This window comes from Filicampus tigris, chromosome 2, assembly GCF_054856515.1.
Source record: "Filicampus tigris isolate MCC_2025a chromosome 2, RoL_Ftig_1.0, whole genome shotgun sequence".
NCBI lineage: Eukaryota > Metazoa > Chordata > Actinopteri > Syngnathiformes > Syngnathidae > Filicampus > Filicampus tigris.
This window is the reverse complement of record NC_141218.1, coordinates 1,610,001-1,635,253: the sequence shown is the minus strand read 5'-3', so window position 1 is coordinate 1,635,253 and position 25,253 is coordinate 1,610,001. Positions and strand designations below refer to the sequence as shown.

General features: G+C 44.6%; 1 protein-coding gene and 1 long non-coding RNA gene across 7 annotated transcripts in view; one reads left to right on the top strand and one right to left on the bottom strand.

Annotated features, from left to right (window-relative positions):
- LOC147150765 (uncharacterized) overlaps window positions 1–25,253 on the top strand; it is a 495,403-nt gene that overhangs the window by 247,830 nt on the left and 222,320 nt on the right. For both annotated transcript variants that reach the window (XR_015085812.1, XR_015085810.1), the window contains exon 3: window positions 7,384–7,486. This is a non-coding gene — a long non-coding RNA (uncharacterized LOC147150765). The remainder of the gene's footprint in view (window positions 1–7,383; window positions 7,487–25,253) is intronic.
- The window catches only part of pcdh7b (protocadherin 7b), a 98,292-nt gene that overhangs the window by 64,365 nt on the left and 8,674 nt on the right, over window positions 1–25,253 (bottom strand). The gene's annotated exons all lie outside the window — the stretch shown is intronic.

Here is a 25,253-nt window from a genome sequence, read left to right as displayed (position 1 = left end):
TGCTCTGTCCAAGTGTGTGTGTGTGTGTGTGTGTGTGTGTTTGATGGCAGGCAGAGAGCCCGTGGCAGGGAGAAAATGGCCCGGGCCTTTTCATTTGACACCGCTGCGCCTTCAAACAAACTACCCCGGGCCCCCATAATCCATTCAAGGTAGCGAGCAATTTTCATTATTGACTGTTGAGAAACACAAGCAAAGAGGGGGAGAGCGCAGGATGGGGAAACAAAAAGAGAGGCGCATGGCTGAGTGCAAGAAGATTGAAAATAGTGGCGAGGGCAGAAGTGGAGGAGATAGTGATGGGAGCTATTGGCAAGAAGGAAGGTTGAGTAGAGGAGAGAAAATAGATTGCAAATAAAAAGGGGAGGAGGGTGGATCCAGAATGACAGAGGTGATGGAGAGGAGGATGCGTCTGCAGCGGAAAAGGCAAGGAAGATGCAAGAGGATTCGGACATTCAATCGCGGGAGCTGCGCATGGACAGCTGCACACTGTATGTTGCTTACTAAAGGGCTTTTATTGCTGGATGATGGATCAAATACCAACGTGCAAAGCCATGGGACCTTATTGCCACTTGTCATTTGGCTCCTCCACTGCATCACGCTTTGGAGATTTGTCAGGAATATTGCCACTCATCCGTTTCGCCGATCGACATGAAATTGGGTGGACGTGTCTGTCATACCTGCGCCTTTCAGTCTCATGGACCCATGCTGGAAATTAAACAGGAAGGTGGCCATGTTGGTTAAAAGAAGCCATTTTCAGGCTGCACTAAATGAAGAAGAGGCCTCAAAAGAGGGGGGACAGCTCCCTGTCACCAGTTTCCCTCATCAACACCAAATACGGACACATACTGGAAAATGAAAACAAATGGGGCCATTTTGGTTCAAAACAGTCATTTCTGGGCCAAATTCCATTAAAGGAATTTGGCGTTGGTTAAAAAAAATAAAAAATAAAAATGCTCCCTCAGTCCCAGCTTTACCGTTCAACACAAAATTCAGTGGACACATCAGTCATAACAAGATGCACGAAAAAGTCTCAAGGACCCATGCCGCAAAATGCGCTGTCACTTGTATAGCGCTTTTCTACCTTAGGAACTCCAAGCACTTCCCACTGTACCCCAGTTTATCGACCGATGACGCAGCATCAAGAGCAACTTGGGGTTCAGTATCTTGCTCAAGGATTCTTTGACATGGTCACAATGGCCGTGGATCCAACCCACAACCTTTGGGTTGGGAGACGACCACTCTTTACCACTAAGCCATGCCGCCCCTAAATGTACAGGACGGCAGCCATTTTAATTTGAAGCAGCCATTTTGAGGGCAGATTCCACAGGAAAAAAAGACCTGGAACATTGGGGAAAAAATGCTACCCTACGACCAATTCAACCAATCAACACACAGTTTGGTGTCAGTCATAAGACACACAAAAACATCTCAAGGGCCCATGCAGGAAAATGAACAGGATGGAAGCCATTTTAGTTTGAAGCGGCCATTTTGGGGCTAAATTCCATGGAAAAAAAGACCTGGAACATTGGGGGGGGGGGGATAATTGTCATAACAGTCATAACATGACATGAAAAAGTCTCAAGGACCCATGCCAGAAATATAACTGGGCCACGTTCAGCTAAGAGGACACACAAAGAGCCATGCTGTAAATTGAACTGGAAGACGCAGACATTCAGTAAGCTTTTTGTTGATATTTCTATGCAACTTTGGCCAAAGCGCCTGGAGGTGATGGAAAGGGGTTACACTACGTCTGGAGTGGGAAGAAAGGCTAAAGATGGTGGACGGCGACAAAGTGAAAAGCAGCGGAACTTTATCGCCACTCGTCATTTTACCGTGCTACAATATCGCGCTTTGGAGATCGCTCAGGAATATTGACAGTGCATTTTGGGACAAGCTCATTGAAATGCAGCTCAGCAAAGCGCGGAGGAAGAAGCCGAGCGAGGCGCAGACAGATAAATAGAGAGGGAGGATGGGTTTGGGGCGGCCAACGTTGTTAATGCTCCAAAGAAATCCCTTCACCCGGTTACAAGGAAATCTCGCCAATTTGCGCCGTTTAACCTCCTATCAACTGCGTGTTACCTTTTTGTTGTTTTGGAAAAATACCTTTTGATGAACCCACCCTCAGGTAGACAGAAGTTAAAAAAGCAAAAAGAAGCAACACTGGATAGTCCAAGTCAAGCGGTGTACTTCCTCCCCCGCTGTGTTTGACTACACTGGCAGTTTGGTGAGGCTGTTGAACTGTCAGTACGTTGACTTGTACCCTGCCGGGAATCTCCAGTGGCTACGTTTATATGGACAAGCGCTTTGGATAATGGATGGATTCATAAAGTCACCAACACAATCGCTGAAAAACTCACTTTTTGCATACTTTTGTGCTCTTAACGAAACAGAGAGTCTCTTTTCAAACAAGATCATTGCCGACTCCCTTAGACTGATGCCGCATGAATCTGTTGCTTAAAGTGGAAAGTCAACCCAAACATTTTTTTCAAGAATATGTTCTATGCAGGCCCAGTCTGATGAATATGAAATATGAGTTAAGCAGCCAAATGCACCCGTTTGTATCCATCTCAGGGGCGGCCATTTTGTCACTTCCGTTGACTGGAAATGACATCACAGATGCTCAGGGCTCGGGTAACGACCAATCACAGCTCACCTATTTTCTGAAGCTGAGCCATGATTGGTCGTTATCTGAGCCCTAAGCATTAGGGCATAGAATATATTCTTGGAAAAGCAAATGTTTGGGTTGACTTCCCCCTTTAACCTACTGCCAATACACTAGCGTCAAGAATAAGACAAGATTTACATGCATAGCCAATCAATGTTCAGAGTTCTTTGCTTCCAAACCCTTCATGTCATCTCCCTTGGTTCAAACGCACACACTGCTCTTACAGCCAGTCTCTTACTTTTTTTTTTTTTCTTAATGGCCAGGACCAGGATCTGAAGCTGCCTCTGTCAGCACAATAAGGCCCCTATAATGGATGGTAATCATTCAGCGCGCATGGCGGCTACAGCGAGCTCCGAGAAAGAAGAAATCAAGTGAGAGAGAGAGAGAGGGGAGCCTCTGCTAATCTTGGCTAATGGCTTCTGCAGAGGCAAGAGAGCGCAATGTGCGCTAATAATGCAACCTGGGAAGGAAGTGACTGTTTGGCCATGTGAGGAAAGGGAGGGGAGGGGAGGGATAGGAAGATGGAAGAAAGTGAATGAGGAGGGGGGGGACAAAGTCAGCTTAAGTGAAGGATCTAATAGCGTCATTATCATAGGGGTCACACGCACACACACACACACACTCCCAATATGCAAAAGTCAATTTAAAGACTGGATGATCAGTCTTGGCTAGTCGTGTACCTTTTCCTCCGGGACGTATTCCCGATTAATGTTCAACAAATAGGATTTAATTGCAAAGATATTTTGTACATATTTTGCATGTCATTCCAGTACTGGACAAGCTGTCAGCTTCCCTTTGGTGCATTTCCCAAATATGTTTATTCTTTGATCTGCTCCTCATTACCCTCCTGGCTAGATTAGCAATAAAGCGAGACAGCGGGCGGGGGTCAGGAGGCTGAGACCCAAATCACGGCGGTCCTTGGCTCGTCAGACTTTTTGTTGATGGGAGGAGAAGCCAGGCAGTTTTTGTCTGTTCTCATTTCAATGGCGCAGAAGCAGATCAAATCGTTTGGATGAGACCAGTGGACCGGTCGTGGACCTTTTAATTCCCGTGGACGGGGATGGCACAGATTAGGTGCTTGACTGTCCAAGATGGCAAAGGATGTAAAGTCAAAAAGGCAGATGTCAAACCCGAGGCCGGCCGGACATCGACGTCAATTTATTTGGCCCGTGCAAGCTTGCCACATTTTTCCCGAACAAACGAACGATGTTGCGATTTTGAAACAGACGACAGACTGTCGACAAAGTCATTGAATGTGTTTCATTTTACACTCAATCTACCTGTACTTTTTTTTCATGTCACGGAACCGAAGCGTCAACTTTAAAAGCAAGGTATGAACCAAACAGTGGTTATAAATTAGTGCTTTCCCTTTAAGTAGCCCCCTGAGGGCACCCACAACCAAAACCTTGCCTGAACTTTGACACCCCTGCTCTAGACTCACAACCAGTTTCAATTGTCGTCCACGGAACTTTCCCCATACTCGGGTGGAGATGAGGAGTGAGGATTTTTTTCGTGATTCGTTTTGCTTGACTGACTTGGTAAAATAGAGGCCGAGGGGGGGCAGAGAAAAGATGCCTCCCAGTCTTGGAGCCAAAATAGGTCAGATTTGAGCATCCGGCACGGGGACAAAGCAGACGCCTTCTTTTGCTGCGGATATAAATCCATCCGTAGACCAAGACGGCAGAGCGAGGAGGCGGCGCGGTGGAAGGGGAGGGGGGCAGGCGCCTTAAAAATGGTACAGCAAAGTAGATGAAAGTCGATGAAAAGAATGAGATGGAAAAGATGAGGGGGAAGATGAAGAAAAAAGGCATGGGAGAGGATGACAAAGGAGCTTACGGAGCGTACGCGCCACTGACTGTGTGTGTCCAGTGTGAGTGATCTTACATTCCATATTTTAGCCATGTGAACTGCTCGGGCTTTTCCAACCACTTTGATCCGCTATAGAAACGGCCAGAGTTTTTATTTCCTTCTCGATCTCAATCTTTTAATTAATCTATGATAAGACGAGAAATTCAGCAAATCCAAATCAGCTTCTCCGATAACTTGTCTGTTTGCCTGTGTTTTGTTCTGACGATTCACTGTCAAATTCAAAAATGACGTTTTAATTGCTTGTGTACAAATAGTTGTCTTTGCCAGAATGAAATAACCAAGAGAACATTTCATTTGCCTGATATTTCAAAACACCTGTTGGGACTTGTGCCGTCCGAATCCAGAACAGAGCAGAAAAGCACTGAAACATTGAACATGCGGACATTCAACATGTTCCAGGTCAAACCTGTAAAAGTCAAAATGCATTTTGGCTTCATCCTGAAATATCACCCCAAAACCGATTGATGATCCATTAATCCACCCTCCCCCACCAGTCACTGCAATACTCAGCTGTAAAAAAACAAAAAAAAAAACAGCAGATGCGTCTTCACAAGGCGCCGCAAAAAGAACATTCATCAACACAAAGCCACGTCACTTGCATACGGCGGCGTGCGTAAATGCAACTACAATCAGAGGCATTCCGCGTCGCCTTGAACTTCGCATCTACCTGCCGCGATTGACTGGAGGCGGTTTGTCGAGAAGCCCGCTCTGTCTTTCTTGTTGTTGACATTGAAACAGTGGAGTCGTTTTTGTTGTTGTTGATGTTGTTGTTGTCACGAGTCAAGTGCCAGAGGTGGAATCTACGTGGCTTTTGTAAAGGAAACGTGTTGACATGAGAGAGTGTTTGGTAAACACACGGGAGGGCTGAGCATGGGACGAGTATGTTGGAAAGAACCAGAAGTGCCGCATTTTTGCCGGGCAGCGCTGGAATGTAATATCTTGGTCACAATTCTCCAGCAAATGAGTCAACGCAGTCATTTTATTGACATGCTCTTGACATGATGCCGAGGACATACTCGCTTGATCCAACAAACCGTGGCAGATATTCTTTACAAGTAACTGCAGTCAACTCTCGCCTATTCGCGATTTGGTCCATTTCTGCAGAACATGACTGAAAATGTTTGCATTTTTTTCCTCGTTTTTCTGTAACGCCCTCGGATGCCGTCAATGTCAGCCATTTATTTTATTGATGTCAAATGTTTTGGTATCATAGTTTCTGGTGTTTTGAGGGCTTCAACTATGAGTACAGTCAATTGCAAACATGCCAGGTTGTGTTATTTACATTTAATTATTCACTCATTCTTGCGATGTATCAGTTTGTTGTCTGCGTATTTAGTTTTATTTTGCTTTCTTTTATGCTGATGCCTGCTGCCTGGTTGGCATTGCAAATGAGGATCTTTTCTCAGTTGCTTTACCCGGGTAAATACAGGTTGAAAAAGAAAAAAGAATTCTTCGAGCTCAAAACTTGGGTGGTTGCCACGTTCTGGGGGAAAAAAAAAACCCTCCCCTCAGAGGTTGGAGTAGCTTCTGTTGACTTTTAGGCTATATACGGTTGTTGGGATTGGAAATAAGGGTGACAGCTGAGGGCCAAACTTTAGTTTACAAAGGGAAGTTGAAATCCAGAAAAGTGAAATGTGTCCTCATTGTTATCGCTTTCCCCTCCAATCCCTTTTTGACGTTATCAGGTGTTCAAATGGGATTCGGTGGTGCTCCGCGTGTGCCGTTTGATCTGACTGCTGACATCCCTCCACCGCTCTCAAGGAATGAGAACCCAAGGTCAAAGAGACGGCGACGATCCCGCAAAGGCCTTTTATCTAACGCTCTGCTCGAGCCTCTGTTTGACGAGCGAGATTAAAGCCCATCAAAAGAGAAAGGAGTGTTCAATGTCAATTTAAAAAAAAAATGCTCGCTGTCAAAACATGGTGTGGTGGTGGCTCGAAAGGGAATTGCTAATTGGTCCTGGAAGAAGAGTAGAGGTGGGAGAGCGTCGTCTTTCCAACTGCTACTACCTCTCCATTGCTAAACGCCAGCTAAAACCAGCTGCCGAGTGCTCGGGATTCATTTCAGCATGATTCCAGAGTTGAGTGGGAGAGGGTCCAAGTGCCAGCTGTGTTTTTTAGGGTTTTCCAGGTCAGAAATTTGGAGGGATTCAAGACAAGCGTGAGATTATCCTCCAAAACTATAAAACCCCTTAAAAAAAATGAACTCTCAGGCTTTGTTCGATTTTACTCGATTATAGGCAGGGTACAACTGGTCATCAGCCAATGGCAGAGCACATCACGACAAAGAAACAATCACACCTATTGACAATTTTCAATTAACCGAAGAGGCCATGTGAGGTGGACGAGGGAAGCTTGGAATCTGCAGTTTTCCCTGGTGAATACTCATTTCATCTTTAAAAAGAAAGGGAAAAATAAAAGCAGTATGATGTATCCCAATATGAATCCCAAGCCCTTGTCAAGTTGTCTTTGAAATCCTTTGGTCCATTTTTGGTTTGCCAGTTTGATCCAGCACCTGAGAGAACAAGAAAACGTCACTGTCCGGTAGCCCCCTGGGTGTGTGACTGTAATACTTTTTGCCAGCAGATGACAACAATTACAGTTACCATACCTGAACCGAGCGTTTGATGTTTTACCCGAGCACATGCTTTAGATTACCACAGCTCAAGAGGTACGGCCAAGCCAATGACGAGTACATTTTTTGGAATGCACGAGGAAGCTGGCAGACCTGGAGAAACACTGGGTTTGGGTTACGCGTTGTGCAAATGAATTTGGTTCATTCAGAAGTTGGCCAAGAGTTCCAGAGAACCAACTCTACATGTACAAACATATTTTGTTTTCCAATCTGTGCAGGAACCTGAGGCTTCATGAGAGTACCTGGGGGCATCACTTGGAAGTGCAGTTGATGTGGATTCATGTTGGACACAAATAAGGCCACTCCACTGCCAGTGACCAGGTAGGGTAACCGGAGCAGCCGTCGCGTTCCGCATGCCTTGCTCTCGGGCAATTCGGAACAAAGGCAAAGGCTCTCTCTGCAACAGGCCCTCTGATTAACTATTAAAACAGTTGACATAAAACACACTGTCATGTCGCCAAGGCTTTAGCTCTCACTCAACCAAAACAAAACAGCCTGTCATATAAAACATTTTATGATGAATATTTTAGTGGCCAACGCCAGCAGGTTGAAAGCCCCGTTTTGCTGAGTGTCTTCAGAGCGGCAGATTGTTTGGCTTAAGCCCTCGACTCGTCTGACCTCCCACCTAATACTTCAGTGGCAGATTTACTTTCTTTTTGCCATTTTGGATATATGACTAAATCCTGCAGGCTTTATCCAGATGGTCACTCTCCACCAGCAAAAAAAAATGCAATAAAAGGCAAAGCGAGGATTCACCCAGATATTGTTGCTGCCTTTAATATTCCAAGGTTTTCAAGCATAATACTTCGGTCCAGAAGCACACTTCTAAAGGAGGGGGTCTTTAACCTAGAAAACAGCAATTCTGTGAAACGGAGGCTTTTAAAGTGTGATTAAGGGTGCGCAGTCCGTGGAGCCACAGTGAACTGCGAAATGACGCTTATGCCAATGGCTGAGTTTCATCGGCGAATGTCATTTTGGGTGGACAAAGGATTTTCACTTATATTTTTTTGTTGGACCAATGCATACTTGCAGTTCGGCACCCATGGGTTCACACTTTTTTTCCCCAATACTTTTAAAAATACGTTTCTGAATTTGTTAAAATAACCATTATGCAAAGGGTTATACCAACAAGGATGCTAGTTTCCATAGCTTGTCTGTGGCGTTTCGCAACGTGTGTTAGCATTAAGCTAGCAGACATTGGTATAATGCAAAGTTACATGGTTGTTTGAAATACATCATGTGTAATCTTAGTTTTGTATTTAGTTTGACGGTAAACTTCAACTTGGAGAGCCAATAAATAGCTTAGAGACGTTTTTTTTTTTTTTTAACGAATCTGCCTTCGGCCATCTGACAATTTAAAATCAAATGTCAGCCCAAGATTTCCATACCACGACTGGCTAGAACAGCAGCTTTACGTACATGATGTTGGCGTACATGTGAGTGTGTGCGTGTGTTCCCTCCTCCCCCCGGACCCTGCATCCACAGCTTCCTCCTTTTGTGCCTCTGACATGCTCGTACGCTCCGGCTTCTTCTTTCTCCACGCCGCGATGTCATGATTAATTTGCCACTTGGCACATGACGGCCGCCGGCGCCTCTGAGGATTTGAAAGACTTTGAGCGCAATCCCAGCCAGCCCGCCGCTCTCGTTCTCTCTCCCACGTCCGAAAACGGGCTATTTGTATGCTCATCCCACAACGGGAGCCCCGCTAGACGACCCGTCGTTTTGCCTTCTTGATTCCAGGTTATTGTTGGGCTTCGGATTGCATTGAAGCTTGAGGAACAAACACCAACTGGCGACTGCTCTCTCGGCCAACTTTGTGAGCTCAAGGTCAATTTGGGTAGTCTCAGAGCGATCTGGATGAACAAGCACTCGAATAGTTGAGCTATTATTGCTTGTTGCATTTGTTGTCAATATACGGTGCATTTTATATGACTGGAATGCGGATTAGTGATCCTAACCTATCGTACTTGGATCCATTTTGCCCAGAGGTTGTCTTTACTGGGATCGCATTTGAGCTGGGGCTACGTCGGGCTCATATGGATAAACAGCAACCATCTGTCGTCCACGCGCGACTCTCCTTGTCCTTTCGTTGCTTTGTGTGGCAACCGTTTTCAGTTTTGAGCATGTATCAAGACCTTGCGGTTTTGGACATGGCTGCTGTATGTGTGTGCTTGCCTACGGAAGCATAGCTTGATGTTGCTGGTGCCTTGCTGATTTTATAGTAAATGCCCTTGTCGTTGAGTTTACCAAAGGAGTAGTGGCCTTTGCCTTTTGAGTGCAAGCCTTTCTGACTCCGGGAAATGAAGCAAATGCTAAATAGCCGCTCTAATAACGCACTGAAGCAAGAACATGCCGTCGAGGACATTTGCAATTCAACAACTGTCATCTGCGCTAATGCGTGCGGTGCCAGTCCAGCAGAAATGCTATATTATCATTCTGCTTTCATATGCAGGTTGATGCCTCCGTGTGTAGGCGGCTCCGCATTAATAAGCCGCCCGCTGCCGAACGTACGCGCCGTTCCGTTGCATTGTCCTTTTTCCATAATAGCCCTCTTTTCCCCACTTCCTCATCCTCACCGTGTGTGTGTGTCAATCCCGCCCGTCTTGGATGACTTTTCCATCCTTCCTGCAGCCGCCACGGGAGCAGACTTGACTTTTTCTCTGCCGCCTAATTGAATAACGCAGCGTAGTATAAAATCCCCCCTCATTAAAACGGCCCACTATGGATGAAAATGCTGATGTGGACAAATTTCCTGCATGCAGGCGTAACTTAATGTTTCTGTCTACCTCCTCGGTAATGAAGTTGAAAGTGTGATTTGGCCAATGGGCTCTGATTCATGTATTTGCCTGCTCTTATTACGGGTACATGAGCAGGTTTTTTTTAGGGCGGCCATTAGTGGCGTACACATGGAACTATACTGTCACTGTAACACGGTTAAGTGTCCAAGGACCACCTCAGCATGCTACCTGTACCCCCAAAAGCCAGAGGACTTTCAAAAGCGGACTATTTTTCGAGTTGTGACAAGAACAAATTCAGTATTTAGTAGTATTTAAAGAACTAAAAGTTGCCACCACACAAAAATGTTTATTTTTTTTAACCTACTTAGTTGAATTAAAAATGAGTCAAGGAAACAGCATGGCCGGCTCATTAAAAAAGTGACATAAGCCTAAACATAGTCAAATCAGGGAATACGTGCAAACATGGCCTTTCATTTCTGCCGCCTGCAAACCCTGCGGTGTGCTTCCAAATGAGCCCGTCTCGTTCCGGTGTGGACACGGGTTTTCTCATTATGCCGAGCTAATGAAAGCGCAACAAAAGAGGTACGAGACGGAGAGTGAAATGCATGTTTCATTTATGAAACCAAATGATTTTTTTCCCCGGCTCACAGCTTTGCTTGCCTTTGTTTTCAAGTGCTTGTTTTTTCTTTTTCTTTTTTTTCTTTTTTTTATGAAAAGAAGCAACATGCGCTGGACAAGCAGAACCTTATTTGGACTTTTCTGAGGTGATGCAACGTTAAGTTGCTGCCAAAAAGATGTCGGGGGGGCTACGTGTAAGACAAGAAATGGCTTACGTGAACTTTGCCAGAGGTTTTTATTGATGTCTGGGTTAAAAAAGAAAAAAAAAAAAACAGACATAAGCTGACATAAGTGCGTGGAAGCTAGCTGGAATAGCTTCTTCTTCTATTCCAACATTTGAATAAAACCTGAAGTAAAAATAGCATGCATTGTGACTGGACTGGTATACAGTAGCCCTGTTTCTTACAAAAGAACACAAACTGAAAATAACAGACCATCTCGCATCATGAAATGCTTTCATGTTTTTTTGTTTTTTGTTCACTTCAGTGAGCTCTGGAATGGGAACATTTGGAACGGAATTCACCTTTCCATGCCAAAATTTGAACGGGCTTGCTGGGCTTTACCTGAGAAGTCATCAATGAATCAAGCATAATATTCAACCAAGTAAATACAATAATATCTCTTATTTGGGTTAGAGCTCCAATACCATATTTGCCCAAATCATATTTAACATTCCCAAATCAATATAAAGACCACCGTGCTTGCTAAAGTGAGTTAGGTTCAAACGTTGAAATATGACTTAGGCAACTGTGTTATTAGGCTAACAGTTTAACGCATTTCACAGCTGGACTGTGATAAGACATATGAATATGTCTTTGGGATTGAATGAGTTAATTATATGTTATACCTTTATTTTTACTCCATCCACTGGCTCATTTGGTTAAAATGATGATCTTTTGTTTTTTTGTCAAATTTGACAATTTTCAAAAAGATTTTATCATTAAATAAATTAACATTCTTTACGGCAAATAACAAGGGGGAAAAAGTACTGGAAATTGCTACGGTTGTGTACCGGTATTGAGAATCAGAACAGAGCTGGTGCAAATGTGAAAGGTACCCATCCCTAGACTTAAGCAAGTGTAAAATAAAGATGACGGAGTGACGGACTGGGCCAGCCTAAAATAATGACGGACTGATGACTGACGGACTGGCAGGCCAGCCGCTGGCGACTGATGACTGACCAAAGACCTCTGCTAATTAGTTAGTAGCGAGTCTACAGTATTTATTGCAACAATTGGAGACATGCATACTCTTGTTCGTAGCTGGTTGCAAATGTTTGTTTCAAGACAGCATATTATAACGTTTTTAACGTCAACTTGAATGTATCAAAGATTAACGGGTGGCACTCTCATAAATGTCATAAGTATGGACAGCTGACCTAAAATGTGTAGCGTATTCCTTTTTTTTTCCCCCAGCATCCTTCACTCAGTCCACCCAACGTTTTGACAGCAGAGACGTTCTGATATGAATAACCTCCATGTGAATTCTGTCTCCTCGCCATTCAACTTCAGCATAGCTCCGCCGAGTACTTTGACCTTGTTGTAAAAGCGCTTGAAAAGAAACACTCAAGCGTCAACGTGAGACTCATGGAATGGTTGTGCGGCGTATCTGCGTTAATCCGCATTGACAGCCAACAGGACACAAACTGTGACTCCAAACAAAAGGACGGACACGCCCTCTCGGGCGCGACGTATCATGGCATCGCATGTAAAATTTGACACCAAACACGTCCTGCCTGTAGGCCGTCTCACCGCAGACAGCAGCCGATCATGACACTAGTAATCCAAATTGCACCGCAGCGGTTTGAAGCTTTTGTGCTTCTAACCTCAGAGGAAAGAATGTCCCCACACTTACAGGATGTGAATGTTTGCTGTTTTGCTGCAATTTTGGCACCGAGCTTGGGCATAGTGCTAACCCCTGCCAGGGAACTAATTATTTGATCCCTTTCTGAGTTTGTAGTTTTTCTCACCGTTTCCTGTGGTTGTTAATTGATTAAGGTAATCGAGAGAATATCTGTCAAATCACTCAGTGTTTGGATTCAATCCGTTGACAGGCATATTTAAGGCGGCTTTCTTGAGTAGTTGCCCCTTACGGGCATGACAACATTTCAGTCCATCACGTCACAGTGTGACTGTTTTCTTGAAGACTGAGGTCCCAATTGCCTTCAGGTCATTAAACAAGTTGCTGCTGCGTACTTTGAAGCGGCTCCTTTACCATTCTCATGATCATCCTGAAGCCACAAGGCAAGATGATGCATGGAGATCTCCAGACCAAGTGATGGCCATTGTGTGCTTCTTCCGATTTGGAATCAAGGCACCTTCCCACCTAACGTTTTGCGGATTTATTATTTTTTTTTTTTACCCATTCCAGCCTTTGCGCAGCCCTACAATCTTGTCCCTTACAGCACCTTAGCCTTTTTGCCCACGATTGTGTAGAGATTGGAAAGTAAGAACTGGAGATGAGATCAGGAATATTGGTTTTTGGGCCTGATCCACACCAGCCAATTTGTGGGAGCTAGAATTTGGACCGATTAAAAAGTAGGGATTGAAAGGCATGAAATTGATTCCAAGACCAGTTGTCCTTTATACTCATGACAAGTTGAGATCAGGAGTAGAGGTTGAGAGTGCACGGCTGGGTGCTTCATGGGCACCAGTCATTCTGTGGGAGCCAAATTTCATGCTCGGTTGTCGAGGATCAAATGCATTTTATAGTGTGGCTTTTTTAATGTATTTCATATATTACTATGATCAATAAACAACCATAAAAGATGGATAGTGTCACTAACAAATACACAAATCTTTAAGTTCCTTGGAAGGTTATTTCCATCCATCCAAAATCTTTTGGATCACATTCTTTTGAGAGAAACGACTGTGTCTGCTGGTTTCAGCTAATCACTTAAGATGTGTAATTACTAACAGCCACCTCCCCCTGCTCCACCACCACCACATTTTTTCCCTCTTGTGCTTACTTTATAACACCAAGCCTCGTAATTAGCGATGACTGAGAGGAATCAAAAAGTGAGAAGAACATGTTTTTATTTTTCTCTTTGTTGAGCCTGCGCACGTCCCCGCCTTCGGGAATGTCGCCTTCCGCCACTTGCAATTTGATTCGAAGCATCAAATTCTCTCATACCTGCACGAAACTCGCCTGCAATAAAAGTATATGTGACCGTGGGAAGAACGAGATTGTCTCCGCTGGGTGTCTTCGGCGTTTAAGCACCACCTCTTTCATGTTAAACAGACCAGGCTGACTTCAAACAGTACTCAAAGGTCATGGTCGGTGCCAATATTTTGCACACTTTCTATCAGTAGGCACAACTTTGCCCCTTGCCATTTTCCTGCTGACTGTCACGTAAAAAAATAAATAAATAAAAGTTCGATTGCGCCGGCTCAGACAGATGGTGCTCCCTGAGGTGCTTCGGCTGCGAGTTATTGTCAATCCTCTTGTAAACGTAAAGAAAACAATACAACAGAACGTGTTCTCGCGGATTCAAAGGCCGATAAAATGTCGTCTTACAATACCGATTACATCCACAGGCAAACGCATACCCGCTTTGTGTGAATTAAAGTTGCTTGCTCTTAATCTCAGAGGCTGTATATTGAAAGCAGTTAGGCGAAAGTATACAGGAAGTCCTCTCTCTGTCTGACAAAATGCCGGCAATGCTGGGAACAGCCGTCTAGACAGGCTAGGGGAGCGAGGCTGCGCTGGAGAGCCAGGTGCTCTATATAAACGCTCCCATCAGAGATTGGACCTGGCGCTTGTTTGAATAACATTCGAACACGAAGCCCTGCTGTTTATCCAACATCGATCCCCCACCCCGCCCAACCCCAACATCCATTATGGCTTGATGGGAGCACCGAGCGTTGTCAGTAACTGCCATTACTGGGAATCTATACTTGATACCTTCTGTGTATGAATGCTCATTTTAGAACTTCAATATAGGAGGAGCAAGGGCGGTCAGTTTAGCCTCAAGAAAGGATGAGGTGTTATTTAATCCAGGCCGCTGTGGTTTAGTCTCCAACAGTCGGCAGCAGCGGTGGGAAGTAGCGACAGCAGCAACATTAGTTTGATGTTGCAGGGCTCTAATAAGGAATTGCGGCAAATGTCTTGTGTTAATTCAAAAACCACCAGCTTCCTCACCTAATCGGAAGAAAAGGCTAATGGTGTAGCTAATTTAGCATTTGAGCTAACGCTAACTGCTCTTAACAACATGCAATGACCCAGGAGCAGAACCCAAATTAGCAAGCAACGCAGTCTCCTAGGACTCATCTCCATTTGGGCCGCAATGGCAAGTTTGACCCTCATCTCTATGCATCTCACCTCGAACTAATTAAATTGGGCGTTGGAAGTGGAGAGAGACAATGTGAGCCTGCGAGAATGTGTTCAACCACAAGACAAAAAGGAATGTTTGGAACACAAAGTCGACAAAAGTGCTCATTTTTCAAGGGGGATTTGCTTTATTTATTGCTTACGGCTCAGGCCACAGCTTGCTATCAATGTGCCAGTGTGCTTGTCCAGAAATGACTTTCCTCATTGAATATTAAAAAAAAAATTGTCACAAGATGCTACAAAGTAGTACTCTGCTTTCCAGTTGGGAAAAAAAATACAAAATGAAAATGTTGACTGCAACGAGATGTCACTCATTTGTTTTTTTCTATCAAGACGTGAAAATGCGTTCTGAGCGTTACAAAGTATCTTAAACACATACAAATGCCTTTTGGCTTTCTCACTGATAAGGTGTTGTGTCTTCATGCTGCCCTCAAGGGAAAAAGTTTGGCCATCCTTGACTTAAATGTCTACTGCACATCATCAGATCAACTCGTTTGTTCTGTTTTCTTTTTTTCTATTGTGCTTGTTCCACTCTGGAAGTGATCACATTATTTTCACAGCAAAAACAATGTTTTCAACCTTTTAATTAGTGCCGTTGTAGTGTGATCGACCGTTGCGCCGAATCAACATGGGCCAGACATGGACATGGGGAGAGGGACAGTCCGGGGGGAGCGACTCGGTTTCTGCTCTCCTGTCTGGTCTGTCTGGTATTCTGTCAACAGTGTGGTAGAGTTCAGTCAGGCCTCTGCGGCGCCTGTGCCTAATAATTAGTCGAGAGTCTGCTTTAAGTGCGTTGAGGTAAACACAGTTGAATTTGGAAGGTCAGGACTACTGTCCATGATGTGCTGCAAAAAATCACACGGTGACTGTGTAGCAGAAGAACAGACAACGGAGGCAATCGGTAAAACGCTGACCTCCACCAAGGCCAAACAAACAACTTTGAAGATGCCTTTCTGATTAGGGTTCATGCGAAATGGACTGAAAAAAGTGATGACGATATCACAAATAATGAAAAAATCGTTCTTGACCAATGCCCCTTGCTTCCAACAACTTGCATTCATAATTCCGACAACTATAACATGATACAACTTGATGATAGGGCCCCGGTCCCCAGCTTTTTCATTGCGAAGCCTAGGAATGACCACCCATGTTGAATTGTAGAGGACGGTAAACGAAAAAGCCGTTGAGCCTTGCCAATCTGTCTAGCATGCATCCAATACGACCAATTGGGGCTTACTGGGAAAAAAAAAATTGTAGAAGTTTGTCAGAAGTGCTTTCAAAACAAAATGGACTTCCTGTTCAATTCCAGGCATGGGTCCTTGAGAGTTTTTTATGTGTTCTGTTATGTGATTGACATGTCCACCAATATTGGTGGCCATCAGTGAGCAGGTGTTTTCCCATCTTTCCAGTCCACCTTTTCATTGAATTTGACCTAAAACGACTGCTTCAAACCAAAATGGCTGACTTCCTGTTCCATTTCAGACATGGGTTCTTGAGACCTTTTTTGTGCATTTTGTTACAATTGTTCACCGAATGATTTGTGAAACACATGCCAGGAGCTAAATTTTCGCAACTTTCCGGATCTTTTTGAGGCAATGTCAATGTTTTGGTCGTTGTGATTCTTTGAGGGCCCTGATGAAAACATCACCTCCTTGGTGAGGGTCACAAGCTGTCTGTCATTGCAAAACCTACCAGGCATTCATTGTCTGGGAAATTATAGAAGGGGGTGTTTGCCAAGGTGTCAGTTTACTGAAAAGGCTGTGAAAGTATTTGTCTAAGTCTGCTTTTGTAGCCCTACAAGTAGTTAAGTCAATACCCCTGCAGGGTGTGTCCTTGACAGTTTTCTTTGGGGGAAGGAATCCGGGGAATGTGTGCTACCTTCCCAAGCTAATTGGCAGCCACGCCGCTTTAAAACCTGCTGATTGAGGGCTCCGAGCCTGACCTCCGCTTTCAATCAAATGGCACGAGAGCGCTCGTCACTGCCGTTTTGGGAAATAAAGCAAAAGCAAACACATATAAGTCAGGTTTTACCACCCTGAAGCTGTGGGGTCTGTTTTAGCCACTTGTGTCCGCCTCTCTTTCTTTTTGTTGAACCATTTCAGCTGTGTGAATGGATATGTAATGAAACTTCCCAAGGGTGGTTTTTTTTGTGTGTGCTTGTCTGTGTGATTTAGTCATTTCCAGGAGCAAAAAGGTATCCTTGCATCCAGGCCAGCTCCTTTCTCAGTGTCTTGGCGTGGGTGCGGCAGCATGTGTGAGGCATTTTCATTTATTTTTTAATTCTGCGCCCAGAAGGTGCAAGGATGTTGAGAACTGAAAGTGGCAGAGGAAAATGTGATTACCAAGCCAGGCTAGCGACACTTCATACTGAATCTGATGAACTGTCGAAGCTACCTGTCCTTGGATTTTCAAAGCCGTCGACGCTTATTCACACAAGTCATATTTCCAGGCGTTGGCGCGATCCTTCAAATGTGCTGTCGAAATCACGGGCGCCGCCGGAAACAATATGCGCCGTCTGCGCCTCGGTGCGACTGCTACATAAAGGTCTAAGTGATGCATTGTGGCGACAGAAAAGGGTAGGGGGCGGGCGACACGGTGTTTACCTTGCATCAGCACAATGACAACAACAATGGCGACAGCAGCGGGAGGAGGGCCTTTGTGCAGCAGCACACGCCAATACACGGAAAGGGAGTGACAACTTTGAAAAATTGGCAAGCGGGCGCTCCTCGGGGCTCGGCAACCTTTGAAATCATGGGGGGAAGCGAATGAAAAATGGCCGTGTGGTTGTAGCGTGTCGCTCGTGTCAAAGATGTGTATTCTTCAAACCCGCACCCCGCTAGCTTACTCACATCCTCATCATTTGCGCCTCTCCTCGCTATCGCTCGCGTTCTCCAGTTGAATGGGCGAAGTTATTCGAGCTATGACAAAAGGACTGCAGCTCGAGTTACTTCCCACTGGCGACTTCAGACCGAGACCTCGTCCATGTTACCCAGGTTTTGCAGAAATCTTGCCAGGAAGGTCCCACCTGCAAAAAGTGGATATTTATCCAAGCTAATTGCCCTAGACATGCATCGCGGGGTGTAAATATGTCGAGTCAACCACGCATAAGGTTTAGGCAATCTTGGGCTGCCTGATGCGGCTTCAGATTCCAAGCAGCGAGCTGCCTGCCTTTCAACCACTGCTGTTACTGTCTTTGTTTTCTATCTTTGACACCATCTCCGTTTCATGTGCTGCATGCGAAGTGAACTGCATGTTCAACTTCACATTCATCAAATCGGGAACTGGGCTCGTCTGTTTGTTTGTTGTTGTTTTTTCAGATTAATGGCTATTTGAAGTGCAATAATCACTTTCGGCACATCGCATCAACAGTAAGCCTTGAAATGGCATCTTAATATGCGACTAAAGCATTGTGTTTCATCATATCAAGCTCATTGTACCCCGTTCAAATGTGGTGCTCACACATTTGCAGGAGGACACTCGTGGCTCCAGTGACACTAGATTGATGGCCTTGAGTTGGAAAACTGTTTTTATTTTTTATCCTGACTTTCCAGCCTTCTTAGAATGGCTACTTCACACCAAAACGGCTGACGTCCTGTTCACTTCAGAAATGGATCCTTGAAAGTTTTCCGGGTGCTCTGTCATTATTTTAGTCCATCAAATTACATGTCGATTGTGACGAGGGTGCCAAGGATGAATGTTTTCTAACATTCCAGGCCAGTTTTTGACCCCGTTTTGGCTCTAAAATGACTGCTTCAAACATTCAACATTCAAAAATAGCTCACTTCCTGTTCAACGTCCACATTGAAACGCATATTCAGCCAAAAGTTAAGCACACACAGTTATCCGGTAGTGTATTTGTGTGTTGTGTGCCTAGTCAGTGACATCATCCATGCTCCTTGCAAGTGTTTTCATTTTGTATTTGTGTGTTTGTCCGCTTATCTTGTTCGGCACTTGGGTGACTGTCGCTCTTGCTTGTCAAGCGACCACTGCAAGATATTTCAAGCAGGGTACTCACACTTGTCAGTTTTTTAGGGATGTTGAAGCCAGATAGAAAAAGTATCAAAATAAAAACAGATTCCAAGAGGCCTTGATGAAAACATCAGCTCCTTTGGGGACGTACAAGCTGCCTCTGTCATGACAAACGAACTCTGGAGTATGCAAGTGACTTATCCAGACTAGATTCCGTGGCCGTGTGCTCGAGAGTCCGAGTGTTGTGTTGTCATTGATGTTCGTTCATTGTCTAATTTGATCTCGGGGAGGCAGGACTCTCAAAGAGGGAAGGGCAGTGAATCACGGCTCCCGACGGGGCTTTGACATAGCGACGAGATGAGCCCGTTGTGGCGAAGCAACCGCCGCCAATTTACTGTTCAGGGACCTTGGCGTTTGAAATGTTCCCTGCTTCCCCAGGTGGCTTTATCACAAGATTTTAGTGGAACACGGCGTTCCTGTGCCTCATCCAACCGAGGGCCAACTTGTTAGAGTGTGGTGACATTTTTGAGGGGGATGCTGTCTCTGAGCGATGCTTTGGGCATTGATGGGAGAGCTGTAAAATTGCTTCATCCCCCCCACCACCGCCCGGCCCCCCAAAATCCAGGCATACTGCCATGGGAGAAGTTAACAGTGGGTGGGGGAGATGTAGCAGTGTATTGCCATAGTAACAATGGATTGCCCACCGAGGATTCCTGGGCAAACACAGGCATACGCTTTAAACGGCGACTGAGGCCCCTCGCCAGAATCTCCCCGCTTGTTCAAACAAAACCATGTTGGCACTGATAATGCTAACGTTTTAAACATAAATTACAAGGTCTCCGATTGTCGTGTCATGTCCCCAATTCTTGACGAGAGGAGGCTTGCCTGGGTAAAGAAAAGCTTATTCAAAGAGATTCAAAGGAGTCGACACACACATGCGCGCACGCCCTGACATAAATCCAGCCCACACCGCCCCACCACCCCCTCAAAAAACCCAGAGGAAGCAGAGGGAGGTGGCGAGGTTTGCGTACTAAGCACATTCGCGCAGACATCAAACAATCACCCCCCGATTGGTGGGGTGGGGGAAAAGTAATCGGAGCTGCTCAAACATTTGCCACAGCACCCGCAGAATTCCAATGGCAGCTAAACGGCAAACGTCCGACTGGGGACCTCCGCCACGCACATTTAAATGTCACCCGTGTTGGCACTTAGTTGCTTGTCGAAGCCGCCCCAAGAGCCAAAGTGATAGGCTTCCGTCATTCACTAACGTAAGATTCTTCCACATATTACTTCAAGAGCAGTGATTCTCAAAGTGGTACGCAAAAGCATCACTGGATGAAATGTTCAAACTGTACATCATGACTCAGTTCGTTAATTTGTTTTAATCCAATGCGGTACATTTGTTCTGTACAGTTCAGTTGTTTAACTTGAGTTCAATACATTTGCACTTTAGCATTTAGAGCTGAGGTTTAACGTCAACTTTTTCGGAATCCATCCATCCATCCATCCATTATCTGTACCGCTTCTCCTCACAAGGGTCGCGGGGCGTGCTGGAGCCTATCCCAGCTGTCTTTGGGCAGTAGGCGGGGGACACCCTGAACTGGTTGCCAGCCAATCGCAGGGCACACAGAGACAAACAACCGCACTCACAATCACACCTAGGGGCAATTTAGAGTATCCAATCAACTTACCATGCATGTTTTTGGAATGTGGGAGGAAACCGGAGTGCCCGGAGAAAACCCACGCAGGCACGGGGAGAACATGCAAACTCCACACAGGGAGGCCGGAGCCGGGATCGAACCCACGACCTCTGAACTGTGAGGCGGACGTGTTAACCAGTCGACCACCGTGCCGCCTATTTCGGAATCCAACAACTGTATTTTAATGTTGGTCATTAAAGTGGCACTTGGAGAGCCATTTTTTTTAATGGTACTTGGTGTAAAGCGTTAAGCAACCAATGTACTAAAGCGTGTTTTGTCATTATCATTTAGCGCCCCCAGGCACGACAAATTGATTCATGTCATTTCCTTTCCCTTATCAACCTGAATGGAACAACAAATTTGTCAACATTCTCTATTTCCACATACACATACAGACCCACACCTCCCCCAAGGCAGTTCCCACTGCTGAATCCAGACTGATTTACAATTGGGTCCCAAGTGTTGAGCAGGACCAACTGCGGCTAAATGAACCGTGTCAAAGACCAGTATTTCAGTCTTGATTATAACAGCCCACCCGCCCACCAACAATTCTCCTTTCTCTCCCTTCACGATGGCAGCAAACAGAGCAAAGTGGTGGTATGATTCCAGTGCCAGGGTTTACCCACTCATTTTCAATCCAAAATGGGTGTTGTGCTCCATCCCGGTGGCCAGGTTGATTTACTGCTTGTTGCTAAGGACTTTGTTGCTGGGGAGAGAGCGCGAGAAGAGAAGTCCTCTCTTGAGATGGTGCAAAGAGTAAAAGGTGATATCAAAGCTAAATCCCAAACTAGTGGGCAAGATGCTGCAAATCCACCGCCTGGAGCTAAATTAAATGTCTGGAGTTCTTCAATCCATTTGTCTGACGAGAAACAGAATTAGAGAATCTCTGTTTTACAGTCCACTTTCCAACAGATGGGCTACTGAGAATACACACTATTGGTCTGACCTTTTAGCCTTATGACAACTTCTTCTCTCGGTTGTTCTTTAAGGCTGATTTCCACTGCAAGTGCCCATTTCCGACAACAAGTTTAGATCTGATTTTTGAATGAGCTGAAAGCCTTTTTAATTCTTGCATGTTTTACTGTTGTGTAAACGAACTGGTTTTACTCCTCATTAATTTACAACAATGTCATTTTCATGGGTTCAAAAAAAATAAAAAATATGTATATGTATGTGTGTGTGTATGTATATATATATATATATATATATATATATATATATGTGTATGTATATATATATGTATGTATATATATGTATATATATATATATGTGTGTGTGTGTGTGTATGTGTGTGTATATATGTAGTATATGTATATACTGCATGTTTATGTATATATGTATAAGTATATGTATATATATATACATATATATATATATATATATATATATATATATACATATATGTGTATATGTATATATATATATATATATACTATATATGTATATATATGTGTGTATATATATGTATATATATATATATGTGGATATATATATATATGTATATATGTATATATGTATATGTATATATATATATGTATGTATATATGTATACATATATATATATGTATATATGTATATATATATGTATATATGTATATGTATATATGTATATATATGAAAATATGTAAATGTATATATATATATATATATATATATGTGTATATATGCATCAAAATCAATAAACTGCTTCAGAGAACACGAAATGTTATTTCTGCATGAAACAAAAAAAGACGCTTGTTTGAAGCTAATTAAAGCTAAACTGAAATGATCCACCTGCAACCAACCAAAAGAGCCGTCTTCTGTGGTCTTTCATTATTTTTTCAAGTGTGGAACGTGCAGTCAGCTTTCAATTGGAATTAAAAAGGAGAATTTTAATTAACAGTGTAAAATATGATATATAATTGCAAAATAATAGCCAAGTAGAATATTTATCATAGCTGGTTAATGTGATTTTTACTCCTGATCCTCAGCGTGGAGTGTCGGCACATCATTGGTGTCATTTGTGGAAAGTGTCGTCTGTGAGGCACGAACGATGTTTGTTTTTAATCCGTGGCACGTAGCATGAAAGTTTTCATGGATTTATGCATAGTTGGCCTACCGGTGGTTGAGTATAACTCTTGACATCAGGTATCACACACTGATGCTCGTGACGCATATTTTCTGTGACACACTCACTCAACCCCAAGCAGCCCCCCAGCCCCCCACCCCAGCCCACTTTCAGTAGTTGAAGTATGTGGTCATGCTTCCAGCGTCCTGCTTCCGCTCACGTGCCGAGTATACGTAATGACCAGGCAGGCACACATTCTAATATGACGAACAGCGTTTCTTGGGTAAACACCTCACGCACCCACACACACTTATATTCATGCAGGATATTGAAACCCTCTCAGGCATGTCGCTGCCTGGTGTGCAGGATGATGGAGAGGCGGCACCGTGGCGCTCCCTCGCAGGATACACTCCGATACTGTACAACGCTGAGCGCGCAGGCACTGATTTTTCTGCACTGCCCCCGCCCCCGGGCTTTGATAGATGGTCGCCGAGTGCTGCACCTCCTGTTTCATACACACATAATCTCATTTGCTGGGGGGGGGTTCACACAGCCAAAAGGGGGCCTAATACAAGCAGTCAAGTGGTCGTCTTGTCATTGCCATTCTCTTCTGCTACTTAGCTAATGTGTATAGTATGCCTGCAGAATGTTCATGAAAGGCTGCACTAGAAATGTAAAGCTTTTGAATGCATTATTTATTCTCAGACAGACCGTAATGTGTCTCATAAAGTCGGCAGATTTCAGCACTTGTGAATATTTCAGATCTGTTGCATGACAAAGGAGGAAGGTCAAAGTCAAAAGGCAGGGGGGCGGGAGTTTTGCGCAGGAACAGGTGCTGTCACAGCCGTAAGCAAATCAATGTGAACCTGAACCCAGGGTAAAGGTTGTCGTTCTTTTCCCCTTTTTAAAATACTCATGGCACTACCTTTTTCTCCTGTTCAAAGTCACTTTGCAAACATAGTGACAGCCCTTGAATTTGATCCTGAAAGCCCAAACGCAAAGTTTCTGATGCAGTCTAATCGCACACAAAAATCTCTCAAAATCTGGTCTCTTTCCGAAGGTAGGGCCAAAAGAGATATGTCTTCAAAGCCTTGGAAGAGTGAAAAAGCCTCGTCTTCACCTGTCCACTCCTCTTCATAAACAAGTCCACTTTGCGCTGACAGGCTAAACTACAGTTGGCTGCCAGAGCAAAAGGGTGGCACTTTTGGCTAAATGATGGATCAGCGTGTCCAGCTTTCACAGCTCTTATTTTCATGTTTTGCGAAGGCCAACTTTGACAACGCCACCAGCGGAATGGGCTTTAAATCCATGAGTGCCGCGGACCCTTCCGGCTGTCGCCTTGACATCCTGGGCCCCATGTAAGGGCGTCTGCTAGTGGATGATTTGTTTGATTGATCAAGGGCCACACACAGAGGCAAACAAACAAGAGCCAAGCGTGTGGACTCGAGTCAGACTTGAGTTGCCCAAATTTTGAACGTCAATTCAGAACAATATCCTCCAACTTCATTCATTACTTGAAAACCAACAAAGACAGGTAAGCGCCTATTAGTTTTGCTTACTGACAGCTGGTCAGACTCAAGCTAAGCTTCATGTCAATTCTGTGTTTAACTGGAAAGACATTTTCAGCGCATTGAATCGGTCACAACTGGACTGTTCTGTTCTAATGACCTGAATTGATGTGCTTCAAGTTTAGTGCGAGCTTGACATTCTTTTTTCTTTTTGCCCAAGTAACTTCCTTGAAACGTGAAGGTTAAGACTTGAAACTCACTCATGACATGCTAATATGTGACTTACTGCCACTTTGTTAAAGGGAATCCAACAAAACCCCACGAGACCCAACCTTTTTCAATCGAGACAGCAGACTGCCTGAGGCCTTTTTGTACAAACCGGCAAAATAGCCACACCACAATACCGCCTGCCTCTGCCAGACATTTTTGCAATTTTGATGAGGTACACACAAAACCGCCGTCATGCCCATTAGTCACACAAACAAGCCTCACGTGTGATCTGTGTTGCAACGCCACTGGCCGACAGGCAACTATTCCCCCGAGTCTGAGCGCGCCGCAGCTTAAGTGATGTTCCCATCCAGCCGGCGTGAACTCCTGCAGTCGATACAGGACGGCAGCACGAGGAAACAGCGGGGCTAGCGTAGCACATCATAGACCCTGGGAGCCTTGTAAAAGTCAATTTGCTGTACAAACTCTCGCTAACAATCGCCGCGGATAAACAAGTGTGCGATATGGCGGCCCGGCAAAAACTGACAGCGGCATAGGCGCGGATATGAATCGGCGGCGTGAAATCAAATTCCGCGTTTGATGACGGCAAATTGAAAGAAGTGGCGGCGGAAAGGTGGCATCCTCGACGCCGACACTCGCAATCAGCGGCGTGCCGGGCAATCAAGGCGGCGAGGCTCCAAAGTCACTCTCTGTTTCCAACCTCTTCTCTCGCCGTGCTTCTCTCGGTATCTTTCTTATCGTGACAGATGTCGAGAGCCGGAGCGGCTCCTTCAATCACAAGTGGAGTTTTTTTTTTTTTTTTTCCTCTGTTCTGAAAGGAATCTCGAGCTTACTGCCGCATTTATCATCGGCAGAGAAGAAGGCTGAACGGAAAGACAAAGCTTTGTTTTTCATCCCCCCCAAAAAATCATCCATTACACCACAGGTGTCAAACCCAAGCTCTGTAACGAA